This window comes from Macaca thibetana, chromosome 5 (genome assembly GCF_024542745.1).
Source record: "Macaca thibetana thibetana isolate TM-01 chromosome 5, ASM2454274v1, whole genome shotgun sequence".
Lineage (NCBI taxonomy): Eukaryota > Metazoa > Chordata > Mammalia > Primates > Cercopithecidae > Macaca > Macaca thibetana.
In genome coordinates, this window is record NC_065582.1 from 130,875,924 (window position 1) to 130,889,393 (window position 13,470).

Genomic DNA, 13,470 nt, shown 5'->3' on the forward strand with positions numbered 1-13,470 from the left:
ATTCCTTTAACCCACTTGGCACTGCCGTTGGTTATATATAGAAGCTGGGCTCAACTCTGCTGGATGGCTAACCACAATTTCAGAGCCTGTAATTTTCTGTTATCTGTACTGACACCCTTTTTATTTATGTGGATAATTGAAAATCGACTATAGTTATAAAATCTGACAACCTCAAGATAAACTCATTGAGCATCTTTCTTTAAGAAATAATGTGAATTGAGATGTTTTATTCCCTAGATAACCCAAGGAATGTTTGCACATGGGTAAGAATGTACTATCAATCACAATATCCCAAACAAAAAACACAACAGAACAACCCTACAACAACAAAGTTTTCTCTTAGAGACAATTGTAATGAGACACGACAGGCATCACCCCAAAAGAGAAGTGAGAGATAATTTGAGGAAGTAAAATACAGTTTAATAAAGGCTGGGAAATTTCCGTGGAACCTACTAAAAGGGGAACTCCAAAATATGCCTCACATTTGCCCAGATCTAGATCTGAGTTTGCATATTTTGTGATTTCAGAGTATGTTCTGACTAAAACAGCAAATACACTTAGTGTAAGTGGTTAACGAAGCTACCAGCAAAGTGGGCACATCCTGTCACAGTGCACATAATAATAACAAAGCTAATATTAACTGAGTGCTTACCATGAGCAGGCACTGTGCTAAAACGTTTCACATGAGTTAACTTGTTTAATCCTCATACTAATTATGATGTTTGTACTCTTCTTAACCCCATTTTCAGGAAACTGAAGTTTAGAGACTACTTTCCAGAGCTGATAACTGTTTAACTTCAGGTCTGAATCAAGGTCTTCTGACCACAGACCTCTATCTTCCTTATATCTTGTCCACCTACCCTTGGTAGACGTGAAATGGAGTCCAGTCTTGTTGTGTCAGCACTGCCGTCATTGTCCCCAGAGCAGCCCATTGTTTACTATGCAGGGTGACCAGCAATCTGTAGGCCAGCCTTTGGGACATAATGTGCCTCTTTTGTGTTAATCCTTAGAAAAAACCTACTTCAAAATATGTTCTTTTTCCATTAGAGTCATGACAGGTCAAAGATCTACTGAGGAGGGGATGTGTCTTTACTTGATACCACAGGCTTTAATCAGGAGAAGTGGCATAAACTTAAGGAAGAAAATCTTTGTGGTCAGGCGCGGTGGCTCATGCCTGTATTCCCAGCACTTTGCGAGGCCAAGGCGGGCGGATCACGAGGTCAACGGATGGAGACCATGCTGGCCAACATGGTGAAATCCTGTCTCTACTAAAAATACAAAAATTAGCTGGGTCTGGAAGCACGTGACTGAAGTCCCAGCTACTGGGGAGGCTGAGGCAGGAGAATCGCTTGAACACGGGAGGCAGAGGTTTCAGTGAGCTGAGATTGGGCCACTCGGGCCACTGCACTCCAGCCTGGCGACAGAGCGAGCTCCGTCTCAAAAAACAAAACAAAACAAAACAAAAAAACCTTTGAACCCTGATTTCACTTAATGTTACCTAACATTAAGTGTATTTCACAGGTGCTGCTGAGGAAACCATTCAAAGTCCTAGCCTATCTGTGACAGGCCTTAATAACCTAAAGCTAAGAAAGGTAGGGTACAGGGTCAGCCATATACATGCATAAAGCAGGTAGACATTCAGGATGCTGAAAAGGGTACCTGCACCAAATTTGTTTTCCCCTAGACTTACCAACTGGTCTGAAATTTTCACCACTGCTATCACTTATTTGGATAAAGTCCCCTATCTTAGAATATAAACATGTTCTTGAAAAGATAAATACATTAAGCCATTAATATTCACTACAGACAGTGATGGTTAACACTATAGCTGTAATGTTAGAAAAGGACAGAGCTTTGAGGGAATGAGGCCTCATTCCCTCAAAATTTCTAAATTTTGAAGAAAAAAAGAAAATTGGAAAGGTCACAACAGTGGTTTTCAAATACAGGTTTGCAAATTAGACAAAGGTACTCATTAATTTTTGGTGAAATATGAGCAACAGGGACAATGTAGTAAAATTTCTAATTAAAACTATACATTTAAAATTGTAAAATTATAATTCTGAGATAATGTCCTTCTTTTTGGATGGTATCATGTCATTTCTGTTATGGGATGATTATGATAGTAGATGAAGGTTGAATTTTTTTAAATGTCTGTATTTGACAAAATAAAAAGCTAGCAATTTTTTGTTAATCTTTAATGGATATACACGCATTCAATATTCTATTACACCTTCACAGTAACTATGAGGAATTTTTTGTGATCATGCCTATTTTATAGATGAGGAATCTCAGGCCTAGAAAATAAATGCCTTATTCAAGTTGATATAGCTATTAAGTGGCAAAACTGTGAGTTGTCCTCCTTACTCCTTCCATTTGGGACAAGGATATTGGGGCCTTTGAGGAAAAGATTGGTACTAAAAACAGAAAGAGAAATGTTAGAAAAGATAAATTTCACCTACTTAATTTTAACAAAGACTTTCTAGAACTTTGCTGGCAAAAATGTTTTCCCTTATACTTGGCCTTTAAAAACTAACATCATAAAATCCCGAAAGTCTAAGAGCAAAAAAAGTTTTAAAGTTCATTCTCCTTCTTTTCAATAAATGAGGAAACTTAGAGGTAGCTTCTGACTTAAAATTCTACATTGTTGCATATCACAAGCACTCAGAAATGTTTACGTAAAGCAAAAGGCATAACAGGGCCATTATTGGTAATGTAGAGAAGAAAATAGCAAAGGAAAATGTAGCCTGATCAGACCAGCTAAGTAACTTCCTGTGACAGACTTCAGCCACTTCAGTCATCCATGACAAATGAAGAACAGTAAATAGGAAAAACGCTTAAAATAGAATTAATTTCAACTCAGTGATTTGCACATAGGAAGCATTCAACAAATAGTCAATTACTGAAATAATAAATGAATGCCTAATTTTATATTGCTCATCATAACATGGACAACATACATTATTTCTTGTTCTAGAAATAAACATTTGAAGACCTGGGAAAATGTTTAACCAAGAAAAATCTATTACAAGGCTACACATTAATTGACTACATGTATTTGTCATTAAATACAGGTATAAAATGAAAATGTCCAAATATGTTAATTTACTCATAATGCATATAATGATTAAGATTTAAGAACTAGTATCATTTATTTGGCAGTTTTCCAAACTCTCAACATTTGGAAACATTTTCCATGACTAAGTCTCTCTGCCACCAGGGAGCCCAACTGAGTCCAGAATTATGCTTTCTTCAGGGAGACAGGGGAAGTTCTCATCAGCCACAGCAACCTTGGCAGGTAGCTCTCTTGTGCTTACTCTGGAACGCATATTCAAGAATTAGAATAAAGACTAAAGGATATGCTCAGCATTTCCAAGTCCTTATGTACCCTGAATTGGCATCTACTATTGACTAGGAGGACAATGGGTGAACAGTCAAATTACTTTTGGGGGATTGAGAGGAGACAGAGACAGAATGGTATTCTGTGGCCTCAGACATACGCTTCAGGAAATTCATGGTAACTCTCATATCTGTAAACAAAGAGCTAAGGAAGTCCATCTTCTTCCAAGCTTCTGACAGGCAAGTAAGTATTGAGGTGGCTGTGGGAACCTCTGAGAGCCCCTCATCTACCCTGTAGACCAAGAAACCACTTATCACAGTGGAAGCTCAGGTGCCCCATTGAGGAGTTTCCCACCATGGCTTGAATTTGCATGAGAAACATCATCAGACTGAATCTGATTCTTAAAAATGGATGAAGGGACAGATAGGTAACTTTCAAGATGCTTCCTCGTTAGTTAGGAATCCAAGATCATCGGATTCCCTCACCCCAGAGGGAAATTAAAGTTCACAGGACAATGCCTGAGCCTACTGCTGGCTTACAGAATCCATCTCACTCATAAATTTGAGCCCCCAAGGCCTAATGGAGATGAGCGTGGTTCAAGCTTTCCCTTCATTTTCTTTCTATACAGACCTGGCCATTTAACGGCTGTTGGATCTCACCAAGCAGCTGCCTTATTTGGAGAAGTTCTAGCATTTCTCAACCTCTAATTTCTGCTTCAGGCCTTACATTCTGGAAGGTGTGAGATGCCACTAAAATGGAGGATTCCTGAAGCTCTATACAGAAGTGGTGCACCACAGAGGGCCACAAACCTGAACACAGAACTCCCATTGCAATGTGATATGGGCGGGGGATTTACAGCCATTTCAGGAGACCCTAAAATGGATCAGGCAGATTTTGATTTGGGTTACAGGATTATCCTGTAGCCAGGAAGCTAGACTCATTTTTTCATTTGTCCAGCAATAATGTATTAAGCTAAGCACCTATTTTTGTGAAACTAGAAAGGGTAGAATTCTAGTTTGAGGACCACTTCACAGAGGAATTAGGATTGCTGGAGATGACCAGCACTAAGTATGGGGCCAAAGGACTCTTCACTTAACCCCTGTCCCATACTTCACTCATGCTCTCAGATGGAAATGACCTATTTGACATTATCATTCATCAAATGTTTTTTAGATCTACTGTATAGAAGACATCAAGGCCAAAACTGTTGGACTGTTTATTAATCAATAAAAATGAGATCTATTTTAAATCAACAAGCAAAGATCTTAATTTTCCTTTGGCCTCAAGTACATAACACAATGCCTAGCCCATAGTGGACATTTTAGAGATGTTCATTACATTGAAAAGAAAATAATTCCTATGATGAGAAGTATGTTACCTTGGGCTTTGTTTGGTTGGATGCAATTCATGGCTTGATATTTTCTCATCTACAATGTTTTTGAACCAGTGAATAGTAACACTAAATAGTAATATAATAACAATTGATTTATTGTATTTTTAAGCCAGGAAAATTTGCCCGCTCGGGTAGCGAAATTCAGTCATCCAGTCCACTGAGTATTCACTTACTTTAATGCCAAAATTTCAGCCCCTGTTGAAGTATTCATCAAAAGTGCTGATTTGAAGCTTTTCTAAAATTGACTCTTACAGTTTTTGCCTTGCATCTCATCTTTCCCTGCTTGTAAGATCCATGTTATAATTGCATATTCCCTAGGAATATCTGTGAAAGGGATATTACTATACACGTACAATTACTATTACTCTCATTGTCAATGATTCAATATGCAGATGTGTTAAAATCAGTTGTTTACTGCAAGCAATAAAGTATATTTTTTGTTTTTTTGAGATGTAGTCTCGCTCTGTTGCCCAGGCTGGAGTACAATGGTACAAGCTCAGCTCACTGCAACCTCTGCCTTCTGGATTCAATTGATTTTCCTGCCTCAGCCTCCCTGGTAGCTGGGATTACAGGCGTGCACCACCACTCCTGGCTAATTTTTTGTATTTTTAGTAGAGATTCTGTTTCACCATGTTGGCCAGGCTGGTCTCGAACTCCTGACCTCAGGTGATCCATCTGTCTCGGCCTCCCAAAGTGTTGGGATTACAAGCGTGAGCCACTGTGCCTGGCCGATAAACTACATTTTTTAAACATGTGATTTAAACATTCAAATTTAAGACTACTGTAATAACATACATTCTCACTCACTGACTTTTTTGAGCTGATCTGAGAGAAAATAAGGAAGATTACAGCCAGGTACCAGCAATTACACATAGCACACAAGAAGTCTCATTGGTTTACCTATGGAAGTGTGTGACACATATGAATGTCATCAGTCACATGCATCACAGTGAAGGAGAAGCTTGAAAATTCCTGTTCTATAGTTATTCTCTTTTATTGTGAATTGTAATCTTATTCTCTTTTATTGTGAATTGTAATATTCTTTGGAAAACTTATATTTAGTTCTGCTACAGTATGATTGCTCATCATTAGAAGTAAGGCAATCATCTTCTTGATCACACTAATAATGCACCCAACCGCCTTTATTCCACAGTCCCTTTTTCTGCAGTTTTTTTTCCTATAGCACTTATCTCTATCTGATATTCTATGTATTTTAATTATCAGTATATATCTTCCTTCTAGAATGTATACACTCTATGAAGATATGAAGATTTGTCTTGTTTTCTGCTGTTTCCCCAATAGTGCGTGGCACATAATTGGCACTCAAGAAATCTTCGTTGAATAAAGGAATAAGTAGTACGACAAGATTTGTTCTACTGAGTAACTCTTATGAAGAAACTAGTGATTTTTTCTACTTAGACTGTCAATTGTTCATTAAAACAATATTTGAATGATGAGTGAAGTAGAAACCTCTAGCAATCGAAAACACAAGTAAATCCAAGAGTAAAAATGGGTACCAGTGGGAGAGAAACAATCTAATATCATGGTTCTGTGCTCTGCTTGATAAATTAGAGATAAATACAGCTAAGTTGAATCTGTTTTTAATTGGCAGCTAGAAGTGAAAAGATTATAAAAAGTCCTACTTCATTACGTTAAAAAATAATCCAAAATCCTAAACTCGAGTAATTCTAATGCTTAATGTGGACTTAATCATGAGACATGTTTGTTTATTTACTTTTAATTAAACTTTTAATTTTGAGATGATTCCGATTCACATGCAGTTTTAAGAAATAATACAGAGGCTGGGCGCAGTGGCTCACACCTGTAATTCCCCTACTTTGGGAGGCCGAGGTAGGAGGATAGCTTTAGCTCAGGAGTTTGAAACAAGCCTGGGCAACATAGAGAGATCCTGTCCCTGCAAAAAATTAAAAGATTAGCTGGGCATGGATCACCTGGGTCCTGGAGTTCAAGGCTGCAGTAAGCCATGATCACACCACTGCACTCTAGCCTGGGCAAAAGAGGGAGACCCTGTCTCAGAGGAAAAAAAAAAAAAAAAAGAAAGAAAGAAAGAAAAAAAGAAATAATACAGAGGGAACCCCTCCAGTGGCAAGATCTTGCAAAATTATAGTACAGTATTACAGCCAGGGAATCCACACTGATATAAGTGAACATATAGCATATTTCTGAAACCACAAGGATCTCTCATGTTGCCCTTTTGCAGCCACACCTATTTCCCTCTGTCCCCCAATACCTCCTTAATTCCTGGGAACCACTAATATGTTCTCCATTTCTATAGTGTTGTCATCGCAAAGAATGTTATATAAATGAAATCATACAGCATGTAACCTTTCGGGATTAGCTTTTTCACTCAGAATAATTCTCTGGAGATTCATATAAATTGTGGCATATATCAATACTTTCTTCCTTTTTTTAAAATAGTGTCCCATAGTATGGATCTACTGTAATTTGTTTAACCTTCACCTGTTAAAGGACATCTGGTTGTTTTTAGTTTTTGGCTATTATGAATAAAGCTACTATAAATAAATATTCATGTACAGTTTTTTTTGTGTGAACTTAGACTTCCTTTCTTTGGGATGAGTGCTCAGGGTTACAACTGCTGGGTTGTATGGTAATTGCACATTTAGTTTCTAAAGACACTGCCAAACTGTTTTGCAGAGTGGCTATACACTCCCACCAGGAATGTATGAGTAATTCACTTTCTGCATTTTTGCCAGCTTTTGGTGTTGTCACTTTTTTTTTTTTCTGATAGGTGTGTATTACTATTACACTGTGGTTTAAATGTGTCTTTTTGTGATGGCTAATGATGTTGAACCTCGTTTCATTTGCATTCTTACTCCCTTCTGGTGAAATGTTTGTTCATATATTTCGGCTATTTTCCAATTGGACTGTCAGTTTTTTTACTATTGAATTTTGTAAGTTCTTTATATATTCCAGATGCTAGTTCCTTGTTGCATATGTGGTTTGCAAATACTTTCTTTCAGTTCACTGATTATTTCCTCTGTCCTCTACATTCTACTGTTGAGCCCATCTACTGAGTTTTTTATTTTGGTTATTGTATTTCCCCCACAATTTTCTAAATTAATCAATTGGTTCTTCTTGGTATCTTCTATTTAATTTCTGAGGTTTTCTATTTTTACATTTGTTTCAAGCATGTTGTAATTGCTCATTGAAGCTTTTATTTAAAAAAAATCATGGCTACTTTGAAATCTCTGTTAGGTTATTCCAACATCTCCGTTATCTCAGCATTGACATCTACTGATTGCCTTTTTTCATTTGAGTTTGAGATTCATTTATTCAGTTGAGGCTCATTTATTATTGAATACCTGAAATAATATCAGTTTGAAATATTCCTCCTTTATATGACTAGGGATTTTTGAATAAAACCTGAATATTTTTGCATTACGAGATTCTAGATCTTATTTAAATTTTATCTTCTAACTGGCTTTATCTGAAATCACCCTGGCAGGAGAAGTATGGGCACCACCTCCTTAAGCCAGGTAGGGGTAGAAGTCAACATTTCCTACTTAGTTTCCATTGTCCTCTGCTGGGGGCAGGCTCCTCATGAATGCTGGTGGAGTGGAAGTCCCATCTCCCCAAATGGTTTCCACTGGCATCACAGGTGGGTGGCCTCATGACTGCTGAGTGGTCATAAAAGGCCTGACTTTCCACTAGACTTTCTCTGATATGACCTCAGTGGGAATGGGAAGGGATGTCTTATTACTGCAAGGAGAGGATGGAAATCCAGGCCCCCCATGTGGTCCTGATTGATAGTAAAGGGGGATGGAGCACTCCTTACAGGCAAGTGGGGATGAAATACCAGGTTTCTATTGGAACTTCTATCAGTCCTTGGAAAATCTGGCTGTATCCTTATAACCTTACAAAAATGGAAGTCCAGGATCCCCACTCAGCTTTTACTGATATGGATGGGGTTGGGAGTCACAGTTTGAAGTATAGCAATCAATGTCAAAAATTTTTGCCTTGCTAGGGACCTATTTCCTGGTCCTTTGCGTAGAGAAAGTAAGCTTTTGCTGGGATTTTTTTTGGTCTTCGCCATTGTCATCCTAGGTTGCTTGCTTCTTCAGCTTCAAGTCTAGAACATATGACGAGAGAAAAAAACAATCCAGTAAACTCACTGCTACGTTGTTCCATGGGTCCAAAGGTCCCCAGCTGGTCTGCCCTCTCTTCACCTTTCAGAGTCTTCTTATGTTTGTTTTATATATAACGTTCAGGGGAAAATAAAGAAATAGCAATAGAGAAAAGCACCTCTGCTTTGTCTTCCTAGACATAGAAGCTTTTGTAATATATTTTATTCCTTAAAAATGTTAAATAACTAGGCCGGGCACGGTGGCTCACGCCTGTAATCCCAGCACTTTGGGAGGCCGAGGAGGGCGAATCACAAGGTCAGAAGATCGAGACCACGGTGAAATCCCGTCTCTACTAAAAATACAAAAAATTAGCCGGGAGCCGTTGCGGGCGCCTGTAGTCCCAGCTACTTGGGAGGCTGAGGCAGGAGAATGGCGGGAACCCGGGAGGTGGAGCTTGCAGTGAGCTGAGATCGAGCCACTGCGCTCCAGCAAGGGGGAAAGAGTGAGACTCCGTCTCAAAAAAAAAAAAAAAAAAAAAAAGTTAAATAACTAGATAGTCATTACTGAACCTTCTGAAAGAACAATATCTAGATCTGTGTTGTCCAATTGGTAGAACTGGTAACTATATGGGAGTATTTACATTTAAATTTATTAAAATTGAACAAAAGAAAAAATCCAGTTCTTCAGTTATACTAGCAATATTTTGAGTGCTCAATGGAATGGTAGTCTAGTGGCTACCATATTGGACTGTGCAGATACAGAACATTTTGAGCATATGTGAAAGTCTTTTGGACAAAGCTGACTTAGTAATGAACAAAAGTAGTTCATGATATCACTAAATATTGATCTGCCACAAAAAAATATGGGAAGAACCCAAGCATGGTGCTGTGCATCTCTAGTTCTAGCTACTTGGGATGCTGATATGGAAGGATCACTTGAGTCCAGGAGTTTGAGGTTGCAGTGAGCTTTGATCAATCAAGTCACGGCACGCCAGCCTGGGTGACAGAGCCAGATCTTGTCTCTAAAAAAACAAAACAGAACAAAACAAAACAAAACAAAACAAAACGGTTAAATAATACTATAAGACAGATGAGTGAATAAATGACACTATGAAGGACAGAAAGAGGAGGGATATGAATTTATTCACAATGCAAATTTCCAAAATGAACACCAAACCCACTATCATACCACAAATTATATTTTTAGTGATTATAGTCTGCTTAGGTCTGTCTCTAAGACCATCCCTTTTCCCATAGGTTGGTGCAATTTGGAACAGTAAAAACTGATGTAGCAGCTGAGAGTAGTGTGTATTTACTCTGACATTGCATGTCATCTTCTGGTGTCATCTGACTTCAGCAAATGTTGGACATATTCAGTCAACATCATTTTATTTGATAGAGGGAATTCACATACTTTATAGACTTCAGTATTTTTAAAAAATAAACTGAAGTGATATAGAGGCAACTTCAGCAAGAGAGTACAATTTCAGAGCAGCAAAACCAATATACAAAGAAAATAGATGCAAATAAAATGGGAGATGGTAAAAATATCATAAAGATGTCAGAACTGGAGTTTCTTATCATTTAACTTATTCAATAACTATTTATAAAATGCATGATGTTATAGTTGAATTGTCAATTGCACAAATGAGAAATTGAGCTACAGAGAAATTGGCTTGGTTGTGGGGAAAAGTAAGGAAAAGCATTTAGGCCACTTTCTTCTACATCAAGCTCTCTTCCCGCTTGTACTATATGGCCATCAAAAGGTCTTTCCTAGTCTTAACAGCCACACTGGATCCTTTATTATTTGAAAAAAAAAAAATCCGCATTTTCTACCTCAGTGGTTTACTTATGTTTTCCTCTCATTAACTCATTCCACATATACTTGTCAAGCATCCACAATGAGCAGGAACTAGTAGGCACCAATGTACATCAGTGAACAAAATGAAAGTGTCTGTCAGAACATTCTAGTGGGGGTAGGCAGAAAATAAATTCAATACATTGTAAAATATGTTAGAAGATGAGTACTACGTAAAATATGAAGAAGATGAAGCAGAACAGGTGATATGGGGACCAGATGTGAGGTATGGGCCAGATGGAGTCACTCATATAAAATTGACCCATCATCACCATTTGTTGATGTCTTAGCTCTTCTTCAATCTTCATCTCAAATGCCACCTCCCCCATACAATCCTGCTCCATACCTTATTACAATTAATCCTTCCCTCTATGGTCCTATCACACTTCCCAGCTGTACTGCAACACTCAGCACCTGCTTTGTATTAGATGTGAATGCATCTAACTCTTCATCAGAGTATAATTCCTTTATAAAGAGAATGTGCCTTATTAATCATTTAATCAATGTGCAGAGTCACATATAGGGGCTAGGTTAATAAGTGTGTGCTGAATAATGAATCCTAAATTAAACGTGAATTGACAAAGTGCTCGATTGTTTATAAAAGACAATCTTGATATTAGGATTCAAAAACATAAAGTCAGTATGTAGATACTGAACGCCTATCTTCCACTCACACTTACATTGGTCCCTTCTGCTAACATTTATAGGGCTAGAGGGATAATAAATGCTTGTTGGAGAAAGTTTTTATTTTCTGCTCTTCCTGGATTTCTAATAACAAATACCAGATATGAACATGCCAAACAGATCAAGCAAAATAATGGCATCATCGAGAACTTAAATTTGTCTTCAGAGATAAAACGCATTATTCATACAGTCTACTAAATCAACCATTATACATTAGAATTTAGGCACCCTAACTAACACCATTGCCTTTTTATAGTATCACGCTTTTATTTAAGAAAATATGATTTATGTGAAGTTGTCAACCTTTATTTTTCTCTTTGCCAATGAATAAAAACCACAGAAATAATCAAGTTATATTCTTCTCTGTTTCTTTCACAAAATATATTGCTTTACATGCACTACAACCAGTAAAACTCGTTGGCTAAGAAATTGTAGTTTTTACAAGATGATAACCTGCTATCTTGAAAGCGCTGTCACAAACAATATCCATATACTCATACTACTAGATAAAGCATAGCTATAAAACTGAGTTTGATTACACACTCTGTAGGTATGCTGAAGGATAGGTATGAACAAAAGCCTTTCCTTAAACAATCATATAACTAAAAGTACAATGTAGCTTTTGCATTTTACTTCTTTTAAAAAAATCAGTTTTAGAATTTAAAGATTTAATTAGTACCTAATTAGAATGTGCTTATAAATTCTTGGTAATTCAGTAGATTGAATTGGTTGAATTAGTGACTAATGTTGCTTTTTTGAAAAGAGATGTGACAACATGAAATATTAATGAATGTTCTACTAGAATTGCTAATGATGGATTCTTCTGATGAAGAAGAATTTAAAGCAAACCTCTTTTAAATAAGGAAAGGTGTTTGCATTCTTAATATATTTTATTAAACTGAAACATTGATGTTTCTCTTAAAGGTACTTATTTTTATCCAAAATGTACATACAGTATACATTTTAATTAAATTTTATTCCCGATAGGCAGGGCATTACTATAGAATATAATCAGTTAGGAGGAGTTTAATTGCTAAGGTTAGCATTCTCATTATTAGACAAACATTATTATAATTATAGGGAAGTAAAGTAGTTAAGTCATAAGTGAGAAACGTAACAATGGTGAATGAAAGAATGAATGTATGGTCAGAGGCAGAACAAATGCAAAAAAAGTACAGGATGACAACTTACACAACAGATCATGCCTGTACCCACTAGATTCAATGTTTGGCAACGAATATGGCTATGGCTTATTTCTATTTTCCTACTGTGACTAGTACAATGCTGTGTGTGTGTGTGTGTGTGTGTGTGTGTAGGCCTCCAGTAAGTATGTATTTGACTAATTTAATTATGTACATAGGGCAAGCCAAGCAGCTGGCTCTAGTTACTCTATGTCTTTGAGGCTGTAGGTCAATGTTATCAAAACAAGTGATAAATTCAACAAAAATTAAAATTGTTATGTAAAATTATTTGAAACAATTTTAGTTGTTTGATTTTAGTTTAGTTGTTTAATTTTTAAATGTTTTGATCACCTGTTTGTTGTCATATTATTATGAGAAAGTTCAAAGTTTAAGTGTGCCAAATCTATGATTAATCCTCTTTGGTGCAAAATATTGACATTAATTTTTCTCATAATAATTATTTTGATTTAAATGTACTGTTAGGCACATTTTCAATGAGGAAGTGTGTTCACATATATACATAAAATTTGAATTTGGCATCTGTGAATACAGAATGGACATTTTAATGCACTGCTGCCTAAATATACTCATATACACAGACATACATATATCTATATTGAGTTTACAAGTTTGGTCAGGCACAGAGGCTCATGCTTATAATCCCAGCACTTTGCAAGGCTGAGGCATTAAGATTGCTTGAGGACAGGAGTTTGAGGACAGCCTGGACAACATAGCAAGACCTTCATCTCTACAAAAAAATTTAAAAATTAGCTGGGCATGGTGGCACACACCTGTAATCTCAGCTACTCAGGAGGCTGAGGAAGGAGGATTGCTTGATGCCACAAGTTCAAGGCTGCAGTGAGCTACGATTGCACCACTACACTTCTGCCTGGGTGACACAGTGAGACCCTG